The sequence below is a fragment of the Oncorhynchus clarkii genome, chromosome 9 (assembly GCF_045791955.1).
Source record: "Oncorhynchus clarkii lewisi isolate Uvic-CL-2024 chromosome 9, UVic_Ocla_1.0, whole genome shotgun sequence".
Lineage (NCBI taxonomy): Eukaryota > Metazoa > Chordata > Actinopteri > Salmoniformes > Salmonidae > Oncorhynchus > Oncorhynchus clarkii.
This window is the reverse complement of record NC_092155.1, coordinates 38,196,748-38,217,330: the sequence shown is the minus strand read 5'-3', so window position 1 is coordinate 38,217,330 and position 20,583 is coordinate 38,196,748. Positions and strand designations below refer to the sequence as shown.

At 43.4% G+C, this 20,583-nt stretch overlaps 1 pseudogene; it reads right to left on the bottom strand.

Moving 5' to 3' along the window:
- Positions 1–558: 558 nt before the first annotated feature.
- LOC139417537 (amphoterin-induced protein 3-like) lies at positions 559–18,465 on the bottom strand (annotated as a pseudogene).
- Between the last annotated feature and the right edge of the window lie 2,118 nt (positions 18,466–20,583).

The window sequence follows — 20,583 nt, the reverse complement described above, 5'->3', positions numbered from 1 at the left end:
TGGAAATCTGTCTGCAATCTGCCCATTCTTACACCAATGTAAGGCTTTTACATTTGTGAAGGGAGTAGAATGAGTCCACACAGAAGGGGAGTTCATGTTCTTGAGAATAGGAGAATTTACTGTATTAACTGAGAGCAGATAAAAATGTCTCCAGTGCCACAGCTTCATAGTCCAGACTCTTTAGTGTCCCACTGGAATGTTGGTTGAATTCAATCAACTTTGCTCCAACCCTCCTCAAATGCATGGAAAATATTATACAGTCTAATCCAGCAAAACTCAACACCTGATCTTCAATGAGACAAAGAGGAGAGGAAACAGGAGGAACATTAGTAAGAGCCCTTGTACAGTCCCGTGAGGAGCTCTCTTTCACTCTCTTCATGGCTCAGCGATTATTCCCAAGGATAGTCCGGTTAGATGAAGCCTTCCACGAGACAAAGAGGAGAGGAACGAGGATGTAATTACAGTCTTCCATTAGGACCACCTGTTACATGTAGGGTTGTCAGTTAGGGGCTCAATTGTCAAAGTGCTATTTGTCAGCGGTAGGTTCTCATAGCTTAACTAGGTGAGTCCGCTGGTGTCCCACTCCCACTGCAGTGTGGACTGCTCCGTGGCAAGAGCCACCCTCAGGCCCCTGTTCTGATCCTCCAGCATGGGCTCCATGAACCCCATGTGCTTGTTGCTCAGTGTGGGGGAGAAGATGGAGGCCAGGGTACCCGGGTAATTGGCCGGGATGGGGATGGCCTGGGGCTGCTTACAGCACCCACACCGGCAGGGTGTCAGGTAGAGGTACATGAGTATGACAACCAGGGAGACCACACAGCCCAGCAAGGTGGTGTAGCCTGTGCTGAAGGAGTAAGGCATGGCACTGACCACAATGACATTTACCTCCCTATTTGCATTCAGCATGTGTTTGTTGTCCCGGGTCGTGCATACATAGACTCCCGTGTCATTCACCTTGGCTGCTGGGATCTCCAAAGTCCCGTTAGGGAACACGTTGATGAGGGTGTCATTGAAGCTTGTCCAGGTCAGGTGCTCCTGATTTGGTGAGACCCACATGTATGACAGCTCTTTACCTCGAAGGGAGGTTTGGCAGTCCAGTTGCACCCGCTCCCCCTCGTACACCATGAGGTTGGAGATGAGAACAGCCACAGGCAGTGAGACCACCTTCCCCAGTTCTGGAAGTAGCGGGAGTGCTGGAGGATCTGTACTGAGGCGCGGGGCTCGCCATAGATCAGACAGGTGTTCTCTTCTGTAAACTCCTGGACTGAGTCAAAGCCCCTCTGCTCCCAGTGCCAGAACACACCATACATGGAGAACTCACAAACCAGTGAGTTGCTATGGAGGTACAGTCCCTTCTGCACTGACACCGGTAGTGCCTTCACATCCTCCCAGGGTAGCGTTTTCAGATGGTTGGAGGATGGGTTTAGCATAGTGAGAAACGGATGACTGTGGTCCTGTATGGAAAAGAAAGGGAATTCTGTAATTTGGTTGAGGCTGAAGTAAACCTTCCTGAGGCTGCTCAGACCGCTCAGCATCCCACCCTCCACGTGGGTGTTACAGTTGTTTTAGAGCAGCATCTCCTCCAGCCTACACAAACCCTGCAGGCAGTGCTGCTCCATCACCTGCAGCCTGTTGGAGGACAGGTCCAGGTGGCGGGGGCTGGAGGCATTGTGGAAGACCCCATGGCCTATGGTGGAGAGCTGATTATTGGCCAGGCGGAGGGTGTCCAGTCTGGGCAGGCTGGAGAAGCTGCCTGGGCCAATCCAGCCCAGCCGGTTGTAGCTGAGGTCCAGGGTGGCAGTGGTGTGATGCAGGAGGAGGGGAAGTCTGGTGAGGCCCTGGGAGCCACAGCTCAGTGTGTCCGAGGTACAGAGACAGATGGAGGGACATGTCCCATCGGTGGAGTGTAGCAGGAGACACAGCAGCACCACAGTGGTAACTGGAGGGAAGAGAGAGGTCTTTGTGCTCTGGCCCAGTCTCCTAGGCAAGGAAAGAGATGTGTTATTTAAATGGGGCTCCCTGGTTAAATGAAAACAGTAGAGGGTAATTCTGAGGTAACAGAATGACGCTGAGACTCCGATCTTTCACTTTAAGGGCCCAGTGCAATCAAAAACGTGATTTTGCTGTGTTTTATATATATTTCCACACTGAGGTTGGAATACTGTGAAATTGTGCAAATGATGACAATGTCCTTTTAGTGTACTAGCTGTTTGAAAAGACCACCTGAAATTTTGTTTTGGGGGGGATGGAGTTTTGGCCTGCTTGGTGACATCACCAAGCAGTAAATTAGTTAATATACCTATAAGAAAGAGAGTTCTGAACCTCTCTGCCAATAACAGCTAGTTTTCAGATTTCCCCTCCCCACTCAGACAGTCCATGAGACAACCCCAAAATCGGGTCTTCTCACGAAAACATCTGTATTGTCAGAACGGTTTGGTCTACAAACGAATGACCACTCTATGGCAAGGGGAGACACTCATAAACAGAATGGTGCCCAACATTTTGCTCTGTGATCCCTCATAAGCCCCACGGGACTCGTCTAAATGTAACCCGTATAAATTAATGGAAGTATGGAGGTAGTTTTGCGGCAACAAAAATAAATATGTGTCCAAAAAACCCACAAATCTTTCCTGGGCTTTCTTACATCTTTATTTTTGCCATTTATGAATGTGTTTCTGTGGGCTATAGTAGAAAAGGTCAAATTCAACATTTTATGTGTGTCCTGAATAAGTACACAAAGGTAGAGCAATATGATATTCTCCTTTTCATGGTATTATTCCAGACACTGGCTATTATTCTAATGAGCTCCACCCCCAAACAAATTTTGGGACCTCACCAAATCGGTACCAGTCATAGACGTCTATGTTTCACAAGTTTGGACATCACAGTAGAGCATAGTAGAGCATAGTAGAGCACAGTACAGTACAAAACAGTAGACTAGAGTTCATTCAAGTAGAGTTCAATAACCCACAGTACAATACAGTAAATTATACTGTACTCTAGTGTGCTCTACTCTAATGTATTATACTGACCTATACTGTACTCTACTTTTCTTTACTGTAATGTACTAATGTGTACTGTGCTCTACTGTACGGTGAATCATTTGGATGGAAAATGGTTGAAAAATGATATATGCAGTACCAGTCAAAAGTTTGGCACTACTACTCATTCAAGTGTTTTTCTTTATTTTTACTATTTTCTACATTGTAGAATAATAGTGAAGACATCACAACTATGTAATAATACATATAGTAGTAACCAAAAAAGTGTTTTAAAAATCCAAGAGTGTGCAAAGGGTGGCTACTTTGAAGAATCTAAAATCTAAAACATTTTGATCTGTTTAACACTTTTTTGTTACTACATGATTCCATATGTGGTATTTCACAGTTCTGATGTCTTCACTGTTATTCTACAATGTAGAAAAGAGTAAATAATAAAGAAAAACCCTTGAATGTTTAGGTCTGTCCAAACTTTTGACTGACATATATATATATATATATATATATATATATATATATATATATGCCTTAATTTCTCAAATATAGACTCTTAGCTTCCATTTTACACCAAGTGTGATGTGCTCCTATGAACTTCACATGTTAATATAATGAGGCATTGAAGCTTTTACATGGAAATGCCCAAGAGAGATCTTAATAGTGGATGGTCAGAATACTTTTACAGGGCTAAGCATGAAAAATGTATCACTATATAAACCATACAAAGTCTTTATAATCTCTAAATTACCTCTCTTTCTAGAAGTTTTATCTGTGCCCCCTTTTTTTATTATCCAGTGACTTGTATTATCCACTTATCACACATATGCCCTGATAATTATATGCATTTAACTCATTCTAGAGTGGAACTACCAAATATTGTATTTAGGAAGAAACAAACAGTCACAGTAACAACACTTTGCGATATCCTGATGCATGTTTTCATTAAGAATGTTCTGTCTTTGTAGTCAAGAGTAAAAGTACCAGGGGTTAATATACAGAATATCAGTTAATTTTACCTGAAGAGTAACTCCCCTCCTGTAAAAGTGACTCAATGGTTTGTCTTCATCGTCACCAAAATGCTATTAAAACTTGATTGCTGCCACTGACTCATAAGTGTCATGAATAAGATTAAAGAACATGACCAGAAGTTAATCACACTATCAGATATTTACTCTACGACACCTCCAAGACCTGCTCAAACAAACTTCTCAAAGAGGATGAATCCTGTTTGTTTTCTCTTTCCCCAAAGTACTTTTTCATTATAAGCAATCCTTCACAGAAGTATCCAATTGTTGCTTCTAACTTCAGGACCCCAAAATTGTACTTCATTATAAGCTATCCACATGTATCCAACTGTTCAGTTCGAAGTGAAAGCTTCTGATCCTTCTCCCCAGGTGGAATCCTGAGCAGAGATGCCTCTCTCTCACTCACTCAGTCTCTGTCAGCTGTGAAACTTGCTCTGCGGGCTTTTTCCATCCCCCAGCTATGAGCGGTGCTTTATAAACATCCTGTAGTGCTTTACTGTGTGTTACAAACACAACACAGCTCACTTAATCTCCCACAATCTCATTTAGAGCATACCATGTTTCTCCATCACTCTCATGATTAAATAATGATGGTTGTTTTCCTCCTTACTCTCTACTGCTGTGCCTTCTTTTTCTCTCTCTCCCCATTCTCTCCTCCTCTCTCTCGCGACTCTTCCTCTTTCTCTCTTTCCCTCTTCAATCTGCCTTCTTTTTGCCAGAGGATGGGGGATTGAAGGCTTAAAACATTAACATTTAATGCGGTGACCATTACATTCCCTTCAGAAAGTATTCACACAGACTTTTTCCAAATGTTTTTGTGCTACAAGGAATATCAGAATTGATTTAATTGTAATTTTTGGGGTCAACGATCTACACAAAATACTCTGTAGTGTCATAAAAAATGTTTTGATGAAAAATAAAACACAAATATACAGTTGAAGTCAGAATTTTACTTACACCTTAGCCAAATGCATTTCAACTCAGTTTTCACAATTCCTGACATTTAACCCTAGTACAAATTCCCTGTCTTAGGTCAGTTAGGATCACCACTTTATTTTAAGAATGTGAAATGTCAGAATAATAGTAGAGAGAATTATTTATTTCAGCTTTTATTTCTTTCATCACATTCCCAGTGGGTCAGAAGTTTACATACACTCAATTAGTATTTGGTAGCAATGCCTTTAAATTGTTTAACTTGGGTCAAACGTTTTGTGTAGCCTTCCACAAGCTTCCCACAATAAGTTGGGTGAATTTTGGCCCATTCCTCCTCACAGAGCTGGTGTAACTGAGTCAGGTTTGTAGGCCTCCTTGTTTGCACACGCTTTTTCAGTTCTGCCCACAATTCTTGTATAAAAATTAGGTCAGGGCTTTGTGATGGCCACTCCATTACCTTGACTTTGTTGTCCTTAAGCCAGTTTGCCAGAACTTTTGAAGTATGCTTGGGATCATTGGGATCATTGTCGATTTGGAAGACCCATTTGCAACCAAGCTTTAACTTCCTGACTGATGTCTTGAGATGTTGCTTCAATATATCCACATCATTTTCCTACCTCATGATGCCATCTATTTTGTGAAGTGCACCCGTCCCTCCTGCAGCAAAGCACCCCCATAACATGATGCTGCCACCCCCATGCTTCACGGTTGGGATGGTGTTCTTTGGCTTGCAAGCCTCCCCTTTTTTCCTCGAAACATAACGATGGTCATTATGGCAAAACAGTTTCATCAGACCAGAGGACATTTCTCCAAAAAGTAAAATCTTTGTCCCCATGTACAGTTGCAAACCGTAGTCTGGCTTTTTTATGGTGGTTTTGGAGCAGTGGCTTCTTCCTTGCTGAGCAGCCTTTCAGGTGATATCGATGTAGGACTCGTTTTACTGTGAATATAGACACTTTTGTACCTGTTTCCTCCAGCATCTTCACATGGTCCTTTGCTGTTGTTCTGGGAATGATTTGCACTTTTCGCACCAAAGTATGTTCATCTCTAGGAGAGAGAACGCGTCTCACTCCTGAGCGGTATGATGGTTGCGTGGTCCCATGGTGTTTACACTTGTGTACTATTGTTTGTACAGATGAACATGGTACATTCAGGCATTTGGTATTTTCTCCCAAGGATGAGCCAGACTTGTGGAGGTCTTGGCCCGATTTCTTTTGATTTTCCCATGATGTCAAGCAAAGAGGCACTGCGTTTGAAGGTAGGTCTTCAAATACATCCACAGGTACACTTCCAATTGACTCAAATGATGTCAATTAGCCTATCAGAAGCTTCTAAAGCTATGACATAATTTTCTGGAATTGTCCAATCTGTTTAAAAGCACAGTCAACTTAGTGTATGGGTTAATCTGTTAACAGGTTAACGTCTGCCACACTGGAATTGTGATTCAGTGAATTATAAGTGAAATAATCTGTCTGTAAACAATTGTTGGAAAAATTACTTGTGTCATGCACAAACTAGATGTCCTAACCGACTTGCCAAAACTATAGTCTGTTAACAAGAAATTTGTGGAGTGGTTGAAAAACTAGTTTTTTCTTAGAATCACCTTTGGTAGGGGTTACAGCTGTACTTCTTTCTGGGTACGTCTCTAAGCGCTTTGCATATCTGGATTGTACAATATTTGCACATTATTCTTTGCTAGACAGCCAAGTCTTGCCATATATATTCAAGCCGATTTAAATCAAAACTGTAACTAGGTCACTTAAGAACATTCAATGGTAAGCAACTCCAGCGTATATTTGGTCTTGTGTTTTAGATTATTGTCTTGCTGAAAGATGAATTTGTCTCCCAGTGTCTGTTGGAAAGCAGACTGAACCAGGTTTTCCTCTAGGATTTTGTTGGTTTAGTTCTATACAGTTTTTTTTTATTTGAAAAAAACCTCCCTAGTGTTTGCTGATGACAAGCATACACATGATGCAGCCACCACCATGCTTGACAATATGAAGTGTTACTCAGTGATATGTTGCCTTGGTTTTCACCCCAAAAATAACTATTTGTTTTCAGGACATAAGGTTATTTGTTTACAGTTTTACTTTAGTGCCATATTGCATGTTTTGGAATATGTGTATTCTGTACAGGCTTCCTTCTTTTCACTTTGTCGTACTGTGAAATAACTACAATGTTGATCCACCTCAGTTTTCTTTTAACTGTTTAAACTGTTAAACACTTATTGCACACAGTCTATTATTTTTTGACTTGTTGAGCACATTTTTACTGCTGAATATCCAGAAAATCACATTGTAGGATTTTTAATGAATTTATTTGCAAATTATGGTGGAAAATAAGTATTTGGTCAATAACAAAAGTTTAGGGGGGCTTATGGTAGAGAAATTAGCATTCAATTCTCTGGAAACCGCTCTCATGGATATTCCTGCAGTCAGCATGCCATATGCACGCTCCCTCAAAACTTGGAGGCATCTGTGGCATTGTGTTCTGTTGCAAAACTGCACATTTTAGAGTGGCCTTTTATTGTCCCCAGTTGTACCTGTATAATGATAATTTAGTTTAATCAGTTTCTTGATATGCCACACCTGTCAGGTGAATGAAGTTGTTGTGGGGGTGCGTCCTTCGTTGCCTATTGAGGGTATCGACGTTATCCTTGGGAATAACTTGGCTGGTGAGCGTGTATGGTCTGTCGTGTTTCCACGATTAATGATAATAATACAAAGAAGTATGTCAATGTTTTCCCTGTTATCCCGTTATCTGTAACCCGCTCAGATCTCATCAATGCGCAACGGGATGACCCCACGTTAGAAGAGTTGCGTGACCAAATTGTGCCTGTAGAACAGTTGGGAGATGTCGCCCATGGCTATTTTCTCCAAGAGGATGTCCTGATGAAAACGTGGGTGTCTCATGATAGTTGTTTTCTGGGGGAGGCAATTAGTCAGGTTGTTGTACCAGTTAAGATTCATGAGTTGGTGTTGGAAACTTCTCACAGCGACGTTGCTGGACATATGGGGGTGAGGAAAACCTACAGTCGCATATTAAGACATTTCTTTCGGCCTAGATTAAAGAGGGATGTTTCTGATTTTATCAAAACTTGTCACACCTGTCAATTAACTGGTAAGCCTAATCAAGCTATTAAACCGGTACCATTGTTTCCTATTCCTGTACTCAGCCAACCTTTTGAGTATCTGATTATTGACTGTGTGGGTCCTCTGCCTCGTTCTAAAAATGGTAGCAGTTACCTGTTCACTGTGATGTGTCAGACCACTAGGTTTCCAGCGTCCTATCCTCTCCGATCTATCACAACTAAATCTGTGTTAAAAGCTTTGACCCAGTTTCTCTCATTGTTTGGAATCCCTAAGGTCATTCAGAGTGATCACGGATCTAATTTCACCTCTAATCTGTTTAGTCAGGTTCTTCAACAGCTCCATATTAAACACAATTTGTCTAGCGCCTATCACGCGCAAAGTCAAGGAGCACTGGAACGTTTCCATCAAACACTTAAGTCTTTGTTGAGAGCTTATTGTACTGAGATGGATAAGGATTGGGAGCAGGGGTTGCCTTGGTTACTGTTAGCCGCTAGGGAGGTTTCACAAGACAGCACGAGTTTCAGTCTAAATTACCTTGTGTTTGGACATAGGGTGCGTGGACTTTTATCTGTTCTCCAGGATGACTGGAAGTCTCCCGAGCCTCCTCAGTCACTGTTATCGTATGTGTGTGATTTCCGGCGACGGCTGTATGCCGCTGGTGAAATGGCTAAAGAGAAGTTATCATCTTCACAGGAGAGGATGAAGGGCATATTTGATTGCCGAACTGAGCCTCGTCACTTTAGTCCGGGTGACCAGGTTCTTGCTCTGCTGCCAATTGTTGGTTCTCCTTTTCAAGCCAAGTTTCAAGGTCCATATACAGTGGTGCGCCAGTACACTGAGCAAAATGATCTAGTTGCCACTCCAGAAGGGAGGAAAGCACACCAGCTGTGCCATGTAAATCTGTTAAAACCCTATTATGCACGTTCCTCTGAGACTGAAGGACGGTATTCTACAGAGGACGATAAAACCTGTTATTTTGGCTGATACCGTTGTTTCCTTGGGTTCTTGTCGTGCTAGATCTGTGCATGAGGAGGAAGATGTTCCTGGTCCTGACGATTGTATATTGCAGGGTAGATTGAAAAATTCAGAAACACTGAATATTTTAGACAGTCTTCTCACTCACCTACCTGTTGATGGGCGGAAAGAGATGGTTGGTCTGATTCAAAGATTTCCAGGTTTGTTTTCTGATAGACCTACACGTACAAACTTAATAGAACATGATATTGACATTGGAGATGCTGACCCCATTCGTCAGCGGTTCTATAGAGTTTCTTCAGAGAAACTACGTTGTCTGGATGCTGAGGTCAAGTACATGCTGGAGAGTAAGATAGCAGAGCCTTCTTTCTCCAGTTGGGTTTCTCCCTGTATCTTGGTCAGTAAACCGGATGGAACAAACCAATTTTGTACGGACTACCGTAAGGTAAACAGTGTCACAAAGCCAGATTCATTTCCTCTTCCTCGGATGGAGGACTGTGTTGATCAAGTCGGTGCAGCTAAGTTTGTGAGCAAATTTGACCTGTTAAAAGGCTATTGGCAGGTGCCACTGACGACTAGGGCACGTGAAATCTTTATTACACCCTTTGGTCTGTACTCGTATTCGGTTATGAGTTTCAGTCTGCGTAATGCACCTGCCACTTTTCAGCGACTTATGAACAGGGTTGTCGCCGGTCTGACCGGGTGCGCTGTTTATCTGGACGATGTAGTGATATATGCAGATACTTGGGAAGAACATCTGTCCCGTATTCAAGCCTTGTTCAAACGTCTGGCTGCGGGTCGCCTCACAATCAATCTGGCTAAATGTGAGTTTGCTCAGGCGATCTTTACATACCTTGGAAAAGTGGTTGGGCAGGGTGAAGTGCGTCCTGTTCGGGCTAAAGTGGTGGCTATTGATGCTTTTCCACCACCAACTACTAAAAAGGAACTGATGCGTTTCTTGGGCATGATTGGTTATTACCGTAGTTTTTGAAATAACTTCTCTACTGTGGTCGCTCCCTTGACAGATATGCTGAAAGCTAAGGCTGTTTACATTTGGTCTACTCGTTGTCAACACGCTTTTGAAGATGCAAAGAGCTTGCTTACCTCAACTCCGGTGCTGGCTGCTCCTCGCATGGATTTGTCATTTACCTTGCAGGTGGATGCTAATCATGTGGGGGCAGGTGCAGTTTTGCTGCAAGCAGATGTGTCTGGGGTTGAGAGGCCTGTTAGTTTATTTTCCAAAAAAGTTTAACGATTATCAGTTGAACTATTTGGTTATTGAAAAGGAAGCGCTAGCACTCATTTGGGCGCTATAACACTTCGAAGTGTATGTCGGGTCGGGGGTAGTACCTATTTTGGTCTACACCGACCATAACCCCCTCACTTTTTTGAGGTCCATGATGTGTCCAAACCAGAGGATAATGCGATGGTGATTATTTTTACAATCATTCCATCTCGATGTGCGGCACAACCGGGGGACTGAAAATGTGATTGCTGATGCGCTCTCTCGTGCGCCCTGTTTCTAAATGTTTACGTGACTGACCATTGTTTTGTATTGTCATGTTCTCTCTGTCCTGTCTGCTCCCTCCTGGTCTTGTTTTCTTCTTTCCTCTTAAATATTGCTTCCTGTGCGAAGGTTGCTGAGGTCTGTGGAGGAGGTTGGCTGGGCAAATTGTAAGTGTGAACACGTAACCCCTCATCAATTTGTGGTGCAGAAGCTGTGTCAATTTGGAACTCAGAGGGTGGTATTTTGTTCCGGGGTCCTTGTTGGTCCCCGGTTTTATGGGGGGGAATGTGACGACCCTCCCACTCTGTCTGCCATATTCTCTCTTTGTTGTTTCCCTATTAGGATGCTGGTGGGCGGAGTTGGGAGGGTCGTCAGCTACATGGGAAACACCTGGGCCCGGTGTCTCCCAGGATAAATACACCACTTCCCCATTCATGGAGGAGACTCTCTCCATGCAGACACTTTGATAGTTTTTGCTGTGTTTCTTGGTGGTTTTTGGTTGTTTGCCTTAGCACCTTTCAAAACCCTGCATTATCACATTCATGCATGCAAAACCCTCACTTACACTACTGATTACAAACACCATTGTATATTTTCCTTAGTTGCTTTAGTTAATAAATATATATTTTGTTACTCCTTATCTCCACGTTGTCTCCCTTTTGTTACGGGCTTTGAGCCGGTTCGTGACAGTGGTTTGCAAGTAAAAAAATAATTATACAATACTATTAGGCCTATGATGTATATTATATGGAGGGTGTACTGTTTCTCTGTGTGTAGGTGTATGTGTTTACATTAAACGTTTGTTTCCCAAACCTTTCTCTCGAGACATAAAAAAAAGATGGGAAGGAATGTGTTGGGGAGAGTTGAGTTCTTGACTAGACTGGTGGGGGTCGGGCATCTAGGCGGCTGGGGTTGGCTGTGCGGTCTGGCTGGATTTTGATATAGAGGATGTCTTAAAGACAATCAAAAGTTGTCTTTGTACTTTATTTTAAGTTGTTTGTCTATTGGTTAAAGGTGCAACACAATATTGAATTATCATTGATCTAGTTCAGTCTTATCAATCCCTTAAACATTTGTAATAATCTCTTACCTAGCTTAACTTCTTCGATATAGGGGGCGCTCTTTTAATTTTAGGATGAAAAATGTTCCCGTTTTAACAAGACATTTTGTCACGAAAAGATGCTTGACTATGCATATAATTGACAGCTTTGGAAAGAAAACACTCTGACGTTTCCAAAACTGCAAAGATATTGTCTGTGAGTGCCACAGAACTGATGTTACAGAAAAAACCCAGATAAAAATACAATCAGGAAGTGCCACATTTTTTGAAACCGCCTCATGGCAATGACTCCTTATATGGCTGTGGAGGAGCTAGGAGTCAGCTTACCTTTTCCACGTTTTACCCAAGGTGTCTGCAGCATTGTGACGTATTTGTAGGCATATCATTGGAAGATTGACCATAAGAGACTACATTTACCAGGTGGTCGCTTGGTGTCCTCCGTCGCAATTATCGCGTAATCTCCAGCTGCAGTATTTTTCCGTTTGCCTCTGATGAGAAACCGACTGCCAGGAATGATTTTTCATCGAATAGAATTGTGAAAAACACTTTGAGGATTGATTCTAAACAACGTTTGCCATGTTTGTCGATATTATGGAGCTAATTTGGAAAAAAGTTTGGCGTTGTAAGTGACTGCATTTTCGTTTTTTTTTCTTAGCCAAACGTGATGAACAAAACGGAGCCATTTCTCTTACACAAATAATATTTTTGGAAAAAATGAACATTTTCTATCTAACTGAGAGTCTCGTCATTGAAAACATCCAAAGTTCTTCAAAGGTAAATTATTTTATTTGAATACTTTTCTTGTTTTTGTGAAAATGTTGCCTGCTGAATGCTAGGCTTAATGCTATGCTAGGCTATCAATACTCTTACACAAATGCTTGTGTAGCTTTGGTTAAAGCATATTTTGAAAATCTGAGATGACAGTGTTGTTAACAAAAGGCTAAGCTTGTGTTTCAATATATTTATTTAATTTGCGATTTTCATGAATAGGAAACGTTGCGTTATGGTAATGAGCTTGAGGCTATGATTACGCTCCCGGATACGGGATTGCTCGACGCTAGAGGTTAATGACTGTGTCACGTTCGTTGTATGGATGAGACCAAGGTGCAGCGTAAGATGAATACATCTTCTTTAATGAAGGAAGAACACTCAACGAACAATACAAAAACAACAAAACGAACGTGAAGCTGTATAAGATAAGTGCAGACACAGGCAACTAACAGAGACAATCACCCACGAATTACCCAAGGAATATGGCTGCGTAAATATGGTTCCCAATCGGAGACAACGATAAACAGCTGCCTCTAATTGAGAACCAATCTAGGCAACCATAGACATACAAAACAACTAGACTAGTTAAGAAACCCATAAACAAAAACCATAGGCAGGACAAAACAACAAACCACCCCTTGTCACACCCTGACCTAACCAACATAATAAAGAAAACAAAGAATACTAAGATCAGGGTGTGACAGTATCCCCCCCAAAGGTGCAGACTCCCGGCCGCACACCTAAGCCTATCTAGGTGGGCATAACTCCGAGGTGGCGGTTCTGGTGAGGGACGTGGACCCCGCTCCACTTCTGACTCGGCCCACTTACGTAATGTCTCTGGAGCGGGAACCCTCACCACTGACCCCGGACTAGAGGACGCCACTGGACTGATGGTAGAGTCTGGAGTGAGTGGCACCTCTGGACTGGCGGGAGACTCTGGCAGCGCCGGACAGGTGGGAGACTCTGGCAGCGCCGGACAGGCGGGAGACTCTGGCAGCGCCGGACAGGCGGGAGATTCTGGCAGCGCCGGACAGGCGGGAGACTCTGGCAGCGCCGGACAGGCGGGATCCGGACTGTCACCCGTCGTAAGAGGTTCCGGTCTGTGGCCCGTCGTAAGAGGTTCCGGTCTGTGGCCCGTCGTAGGAGGTTCCGGTCTGTGGCCCGTCGTAGGAGGTTCCGGTCTGTGGCCCGTCGTAGGAGGTTCCGGTCTGTAAACTATCGCCGGACGCTCTGGACTGAGTACTGTCGCCGGACGCTCTGGACTGGGTACTGTCGCCGGACGCTCTGGACTGGGTACTGTCGCCGGACGCTCTGGACTGGGTACTGTCGCCGGACGCTCTGGACTGGGTACTGTCTCCGGACTGGGTACTGTCGCCGGATGCTCTGGACTGGGTACTGTCTCCGGACTGGGTACTGTAGCCGGATGCTCTGGACTGGCGAGGCGCACTGTAGGCCTGGTGCCGGCACTGGTGGTAGCGGGCTGGGGACACGCACCTCATGGCGATTGCGGGGAGGAGGAACAGGGCGTACTGGACTGTCGAGGCACACTATAGGCCTGGTGCCGGCACTGGTGGTACTGGGCTGGGGACACGCACCTCAGGGCGAGTGCAAGGAGCAGGAACAGGGAGTACTGGACCCTGGAGGCACACTGGTGGCCTGGTGCGTGGTGCCGGTACTGGCAGTACTGGGCTGGTGACATGCACCTCAGGGCGAGTGCGGGGAAGAGGCACTGGAAACATGGACCGTGGAGACGCATTGACGATCCAGAACATAGAGCTGGCTCAATACGTCCTGGCTGGATGACCATTCTAGCACGGCAAATGCGAGGAGCTGGAATAGAGCGCCCCGGGCTAGAATAGCGCACTGGAGACACCGTGCGCATCTCTGCATAACACGGTGCCTGACCAGTTACACACTCCCCATGGTAAGCACAAGGAGTTGGCTTAGGTCTCCTACCTGACTCAGTCAATCTCCTTGTGTGCCCCTCCAACAAAAAATATTTTGGGGCTGCCTCTCGGGCTTCCATGCTAGCCGTGTACCCTCATAACGTCGCCGTTCCCCCTGTTCTTTCTCCATCTGCTTCCATTGCAGAGTCCTTTCCCCTCTGTACTTCTCCTCATAGTATCGCCGCTCAGCTTTCGCTGCCTCTAACTCCTCCTTTGGACGGCGATACTCCCCCGGCTGTGTCCAGGGTCCTGTTCCATCCAGTATTTCCTCCTATGTCCATTTCCCCATTAATCACTGTTCCTCTTTATCACGCTGCTTGGTCCTTGTTTGGTGGGTGATTCTGTCACGTTCGTTGTATGGATGAGACCAAGGCGCAGCGTGAGATGAATACATCTTCTTTAACGAAGGAAGAACACTGAACGAACAATACAAAAACAACAAAAGGGTTCTTTTCTTCACAATCTAATATGACCCTTGGTCCTTCTAGCCATCTCGATTTAGAACAAAAAAATAAAGCAAAAGTGCCCACAGTGTCACGCCCTGAAGGATGGGACTATAAACAAACAAAAGATAACTATTGTAAAATATACTGTGCCCTTAAAGTATATAGTATGCATAAGATGGATGTAGAAGCCTAAGTGTTGTTGTCCATTCGTTTACTCCAATAGGGGAAGGATGGTAGGGTTAGGAGAATATAATAGAGGAAAATATATATATTTTCAATATATCTATGACATTGTTGGAGGCCACAATCTATCTGCAATATTAAAGCTGATCTTCTTCCTAAAAAATTTACCAAAGTTTACCAAAACCAAAGTTCTGCCCCTGTTTAAAACACATTGTTGTGTGAAGTTCTGGGAACTTTTTCAAAGATTACAATACATTATAGGAAGAATGCGCCGACGGATAGGGCTGCCTTTCTTACATTATTAGCCCAGGAATTTTTGTTGTGTTATTACATACAGCCAGGAAGAAATTTTGGATATCAGAGTGTTGGTATCTCACCAGCATGACATCCAGGAGTCCAACTTTCCCGAACCGGATCCTTTGTTCGTACCCCCAGGGCAATTGAACTGATTCCAGAGGCTGTTCCAAAACAGGTACTTGGATGGGACTTGGATGGGACTCAGGAAGCGCACACACCACCCACCTCTTCAGAGTATTTTACTCGCTACTGTTCAGTCTCTGGATAATAAAGTTGATGAGCTCAGGGCAAGGATTTCCTTCCTGAGAAATGTAGCTTAATTAATTAGATTAATATTATGATGTTTCTATTCCAAGAAAAAGGAACAACGAAACCCTCAGGGTTTCCATTAGGATGGAACGGAAAATATGGCTCTGTACAACGTGACGGTCCGGAGTAGGCTACAGTACTAAGAGCATAACATGTGCACACCCTAATTGTAGTCTAACCCAAACCTAAATGGAGATTCAGTGAATAGAAAAATGTAATTGATTTATCAAGATCAGTCCCCATGGTTGTCTCAGAGCAGCGCAAAATGGTGCTGAAACAGTTGACCACAGTTGACCATATTGCTTCAAATCCTATTGCCTCTAACTTCAATACGCTTTTTAAATAAATAAGACCTACACAACTTTTAACAGCACATTACTCAACACTAGTGAGACTCAAGCACCTACGGTAGACCTACAGTATATCGAAAAAATGTTTGGAGGATTCTAAATGAATTTCTAAGGGGCATATTTCGTTAGGGCAAATCTAATCTGTGAGAATATCTAAGGGGCTTTTATATAATTCTAAATTAATTAATAATGATAATAATATAATAATCACTTTTTGTTTAAAATTAACTATATTTTGATGATGATTTAGTTTTTAAATAACTTAAAGTGAGCGAGAATAAGGCCATTCTTGAACATGGGGTGAGACATTGTTACTAATTTGTAAATAAAGCCAGTTTGTTATTTTGAATGCTTTATTTCTGTTTTTAGAGGGAGAGAAACCAAAATGCCCACTGTCACCTTACGGGTCTCCCGTCGTGGCCGGCACAGGTATTGAACCAGCATCTGTTGCAACGGAGTTTACACTGTGATGCAGTGTCTTAGACTGCTGCGCCACTCAGGCACTGTACAACATGACTGGTCAGGAGTAGGCTACAGTAAGAGCAAAATAATCCTAACATTTCCACAGCCTAATTGTAGTCTAAGAATATAAACCTTATTGTAATAATATTTTTAGTAAGTTATACGGAAGTTGTGCACAATTATCAGAATCCAACACATTGAAACAAAAACATCACAAAGTTAGTCTCATACAGATGTTACTTTTTTCAGAGAATACAGTTCCTGGAAAATAAGCTGTCAATATCACACAAAAATTGACAGGTAAAGACTAAAAGCCATCAAAACCAAGTAAGTCGTCGTTCTATAGATTGGAATAACACATACAGTACCAGTCAAAAGTTTGGACACACCTACTCATTCAAGGGTTTTTATTTATTTTTTCTATGTTCTCCATTGTAGAATAATAGTGGAGACATCAAAACTATGAAATAACACATATGGAATCATGTAGTAACCAAAAAAGTGTTAAACAAATCAAAATATATTTGATATCTGAGATTCTTCAAAGTAGCCACCCTTTGCCTTGATGACAGCTTTGCACACTCTTGGCATTCTCTCAACCAGTTTCAACTGAAATGCTTTTCCAAAAGTCTTGAAGGAGTTACCACATATGGAACCCGTTTCAGAAAAGCTGGTTAGTATGTGTGGGTAATCCTTTCTAACGCGGCTTTAAAAAGAAATGTATTGCTTAGTAGATCTGCATAAGTGTTGCTCTCCACTTTCTGGAGGACCGAGTTTTGAAATCAGTGGAATTAGAGTATGATAGCTAAAGAGATGGAGAAAACACCTGTTTTTGGATTACGCCTTCAAACTAAGGGCAACCATGGCATCCGTGACAGTGAGAAGCATCCAACCATGATGTATACTGGTAAGATAGCCTAGATATTACACATTTCTAATTTTGATAGCTAGCTAATGTTAGCTGGCTATCTCGCTAGCTAACGTTACGTGTATGATTTTATTATTTATGTCTCAGAGCCATTTGCTTGGCTAGTTATAGCCTAATGTAAGATCGCTAACATTGAATCTGGTTGGTTAGCTACCATCAGATTCATGCAGGGTAGGAGCATCATGAGTTGGGATTATGGTTAATTGTTTACCTAGCTCTGTCTCTGTCTCCTGTTCCACATCTCACCACCCAACTACCTTGCTCTGGATTTTACTCACCACCACTACCTTGGATTCCCCTCAGGACCTGTTTACCCTGTTTTACTCAGCTACCTCCAACCTCAGTCTCCACATCTGATTTTTCTGCAACTCATCCGATTTCTGCAACTCATCCGATCTGCACTCCATATCTCCCTGTGCAACAATACATATTTTGGTTTATTCATCCCTGTTTCCTCATCTGAGTCTGCTCTTGGGTTCCTGTGTCGCTTCGCTTAACATGTGTCCTGCTAGAGTTAGTGTATATGGACTCATCCCTGTAGTCTGCAGACTTCTGGGGTCTACGTCACATTCCTTCTCTTCAATCAAAACTGACACATTCCTCTCTGTGAGAGCACTACAACAACCATTGCCTGATTAGCAACACCCCCAATAATGGATAATATATTATAGAAAAAAGACTGACACTTTTTTCTAAGCATTCCTCATGAATCTATTTGAGAGAATGCCAAGTCTTTGCAAAGCTGTCAGCTTTGCAAAGCTGTCATAAAATGAAACATATATTTAGATTTCTTCGTTACTACATGATTCCATTTTTGGTGACAACATGATTGATATTTCATAGTTTTGATTTCTTCACTATTTTATAATGTTGAAAGTAGTACAAACAATGAAAAACCCTAGCATGAGTAGGTGTCCAAACTTTTAACTGATACTGTATATATATCGAGCTACCTACTATTTCTCTCTTGCTCATGTGAAATAAAAAAATGTATTAATAGAAGAGTAATGGGTTAGCTATAGTTAAACTCACACACTATTTTACCAATGGTCTCCAGGCTCTGGGGTAATAGCCGGAGTTGAGACGTTTGGCGGTGCGGAGATACTCCAGATTTTTGTCATCAGTCCATACGATGAACGGGTATTCCGCCCCTTCAAGCCAGTGCCTCCATTCCTCCAATGCCATCTTCACTGCGAGAAGCTCACGATTTCCCACATCTTAGTTTTTCTCTGTGGTGTTGAGATGATGGGAGAAGAAGGCCCAGGGATGTAGCTTCAGGTCCAGGGCAGAACGCTGGGTCAGGACCGCCCCCACTCCTACATCAGACACATAGGCCTCCACCATGAACTGACAGGAAGGGTCAGGGTGAATCAGGTTGGGAGCAGTGGTGAAGCGGTGTTTCAGGTCCCGGAACGCCCGGTCACCAGCTTGGGAACCACGTGAACGGAACCTTGGGAGAGGTGAGTGCTGACAGGGTGGAATCGAGGGTGCTGTAACACCGGGTGAAGCTGCGATAGAAGTTGGCGAACCCCAGGAAACATTGCAGCTGCACCCTAGACAAAGGCTGGGGCCAATCCACCACCGCTCTCACCTTCCCAGGATCCATCTGGACACTCCCAGTGGTGATGTACCCCAGAAAGGTTATGGTGGAGCGATGGAACTTGCACTTCTCTGCCTTAACAAACAGCTGGTTCTCCAGGAGGTGTTGAAGAACCTGTCGGACGTGGAGCACATGTTCTTGGGGGGAGCGGGAGAAGAAGAGGATGTCATCAAAGTAGACGAAGATGGGTAGCGGTCTTCACCGCTATGTCATTGAGTCTCTGGTAGTCGATGCACGGGTGCAGGTTCTTGTCCTTCTTCTCCACAAAGAAGAACCCTGCGCCGGCGGGAGATAACTAAAGACGTATAAATCCTGCAGCTAGGGAGTCCCCAAAATAGGTGTCCATAGCCTTGATCTCCGGTCCTGACAGCGAGTACAGTCATCCCGGGGGCGGAGTGGTGCTAGGGAGAAGGTCAATCCCGCAGTCATATGGTTGGTGTGGCAGAAGCGAAGTGGCCCGGGTATTGTTGAACACCTCCCAAAGGTCCTGGTACTCTCCGGGAATGACGGAGAGGGCCGGGGCACCTTCTGAGCCTTCCAGGGCAAATTCAGACAATGGGCGTGGCAGAACGGACTTCAGGCCATGATGGCAGCAGTAGACCAGTTGATGAATGGATTGTGTCACTGGAGCCAGGAGAATCCCAAAACCACAGGAGTCTGAGGAGACTTGATGAGCAGGAATTGAATAGTCTCACTGTGATTCCCTGACACCCTTAGGTTGATGGGAGTGGTATTATGAGTGACCCGACCTATAGAGCGCCCGTCCAGCACTCTAACATCCATGGGAGTGGAGAGGGGCTGAGTGAGGATATTCAGCTCGGAAGCCAGGGTAGCCTCCAAAATGCTCTCATCAGTCCCAGAGTCAATGAGGACCCAGAGAGATTTGGAGTGGTTCCCCCACAGCAGACTGGCATGAAAAGTCGTCCGAGCAAGGGCAGCAGGAAAGTTATTCACATGGCCCACCAGAGTACTCGTGTGAGCCTGGTCTTTTTAAAGGACAAGAGGATACAAAATGACCAAGATGGACTTATCAACTCTTTCGTGGCCTTCTGCTAAACTGTGTTAAATACAAGGTAGAGAATTACAGTGGCTAGAAGATAACTCACATGGTGCAGGTTGGGAAACTGTCCAAGCTAAAAGTAAAACAGAAACTGATGTTAAAAGAATCCAATTCTTTTTAATTAAATGTTTTTTTATTCAATTGTGACCAATTTAATTAATTTCTAATGCATTTCAGTGGAAATAATGTGATATCCCATTGAACAATTGTTTTAAACCTCCCTTTACTATTGAATTGCAATCACTTCCTTATTTACACATGACGCGTCATGTGACTTGGTTACTATCGTCAGTTACTAGCCATGTAGCCTAGTCATTCAATAAATCAAATCTATCACCACCCATTTCAAAATACTCAAATGATAACATAGCGAGAGGGTTATCAGACCTCATTTGTCATTCTCCATGGAAACAAGTTTAAAAAAAAATATTTTCATGGTCAGACCTAGCTAGCAGCCAATACAGCTGGAGAACATGCTAGCTAAGCTACAACATACACAACATACACAACACATTCAAAAATAACTATAATACCCCCTAAAATGTACATACGTGTTGCAGTTTTGGCATGTTTCTCTGACTCCTTACCTGTCAAAATAGTAATATTAGTAGTACCTAAAACAAGCTAATCTGACTAGCAGCCA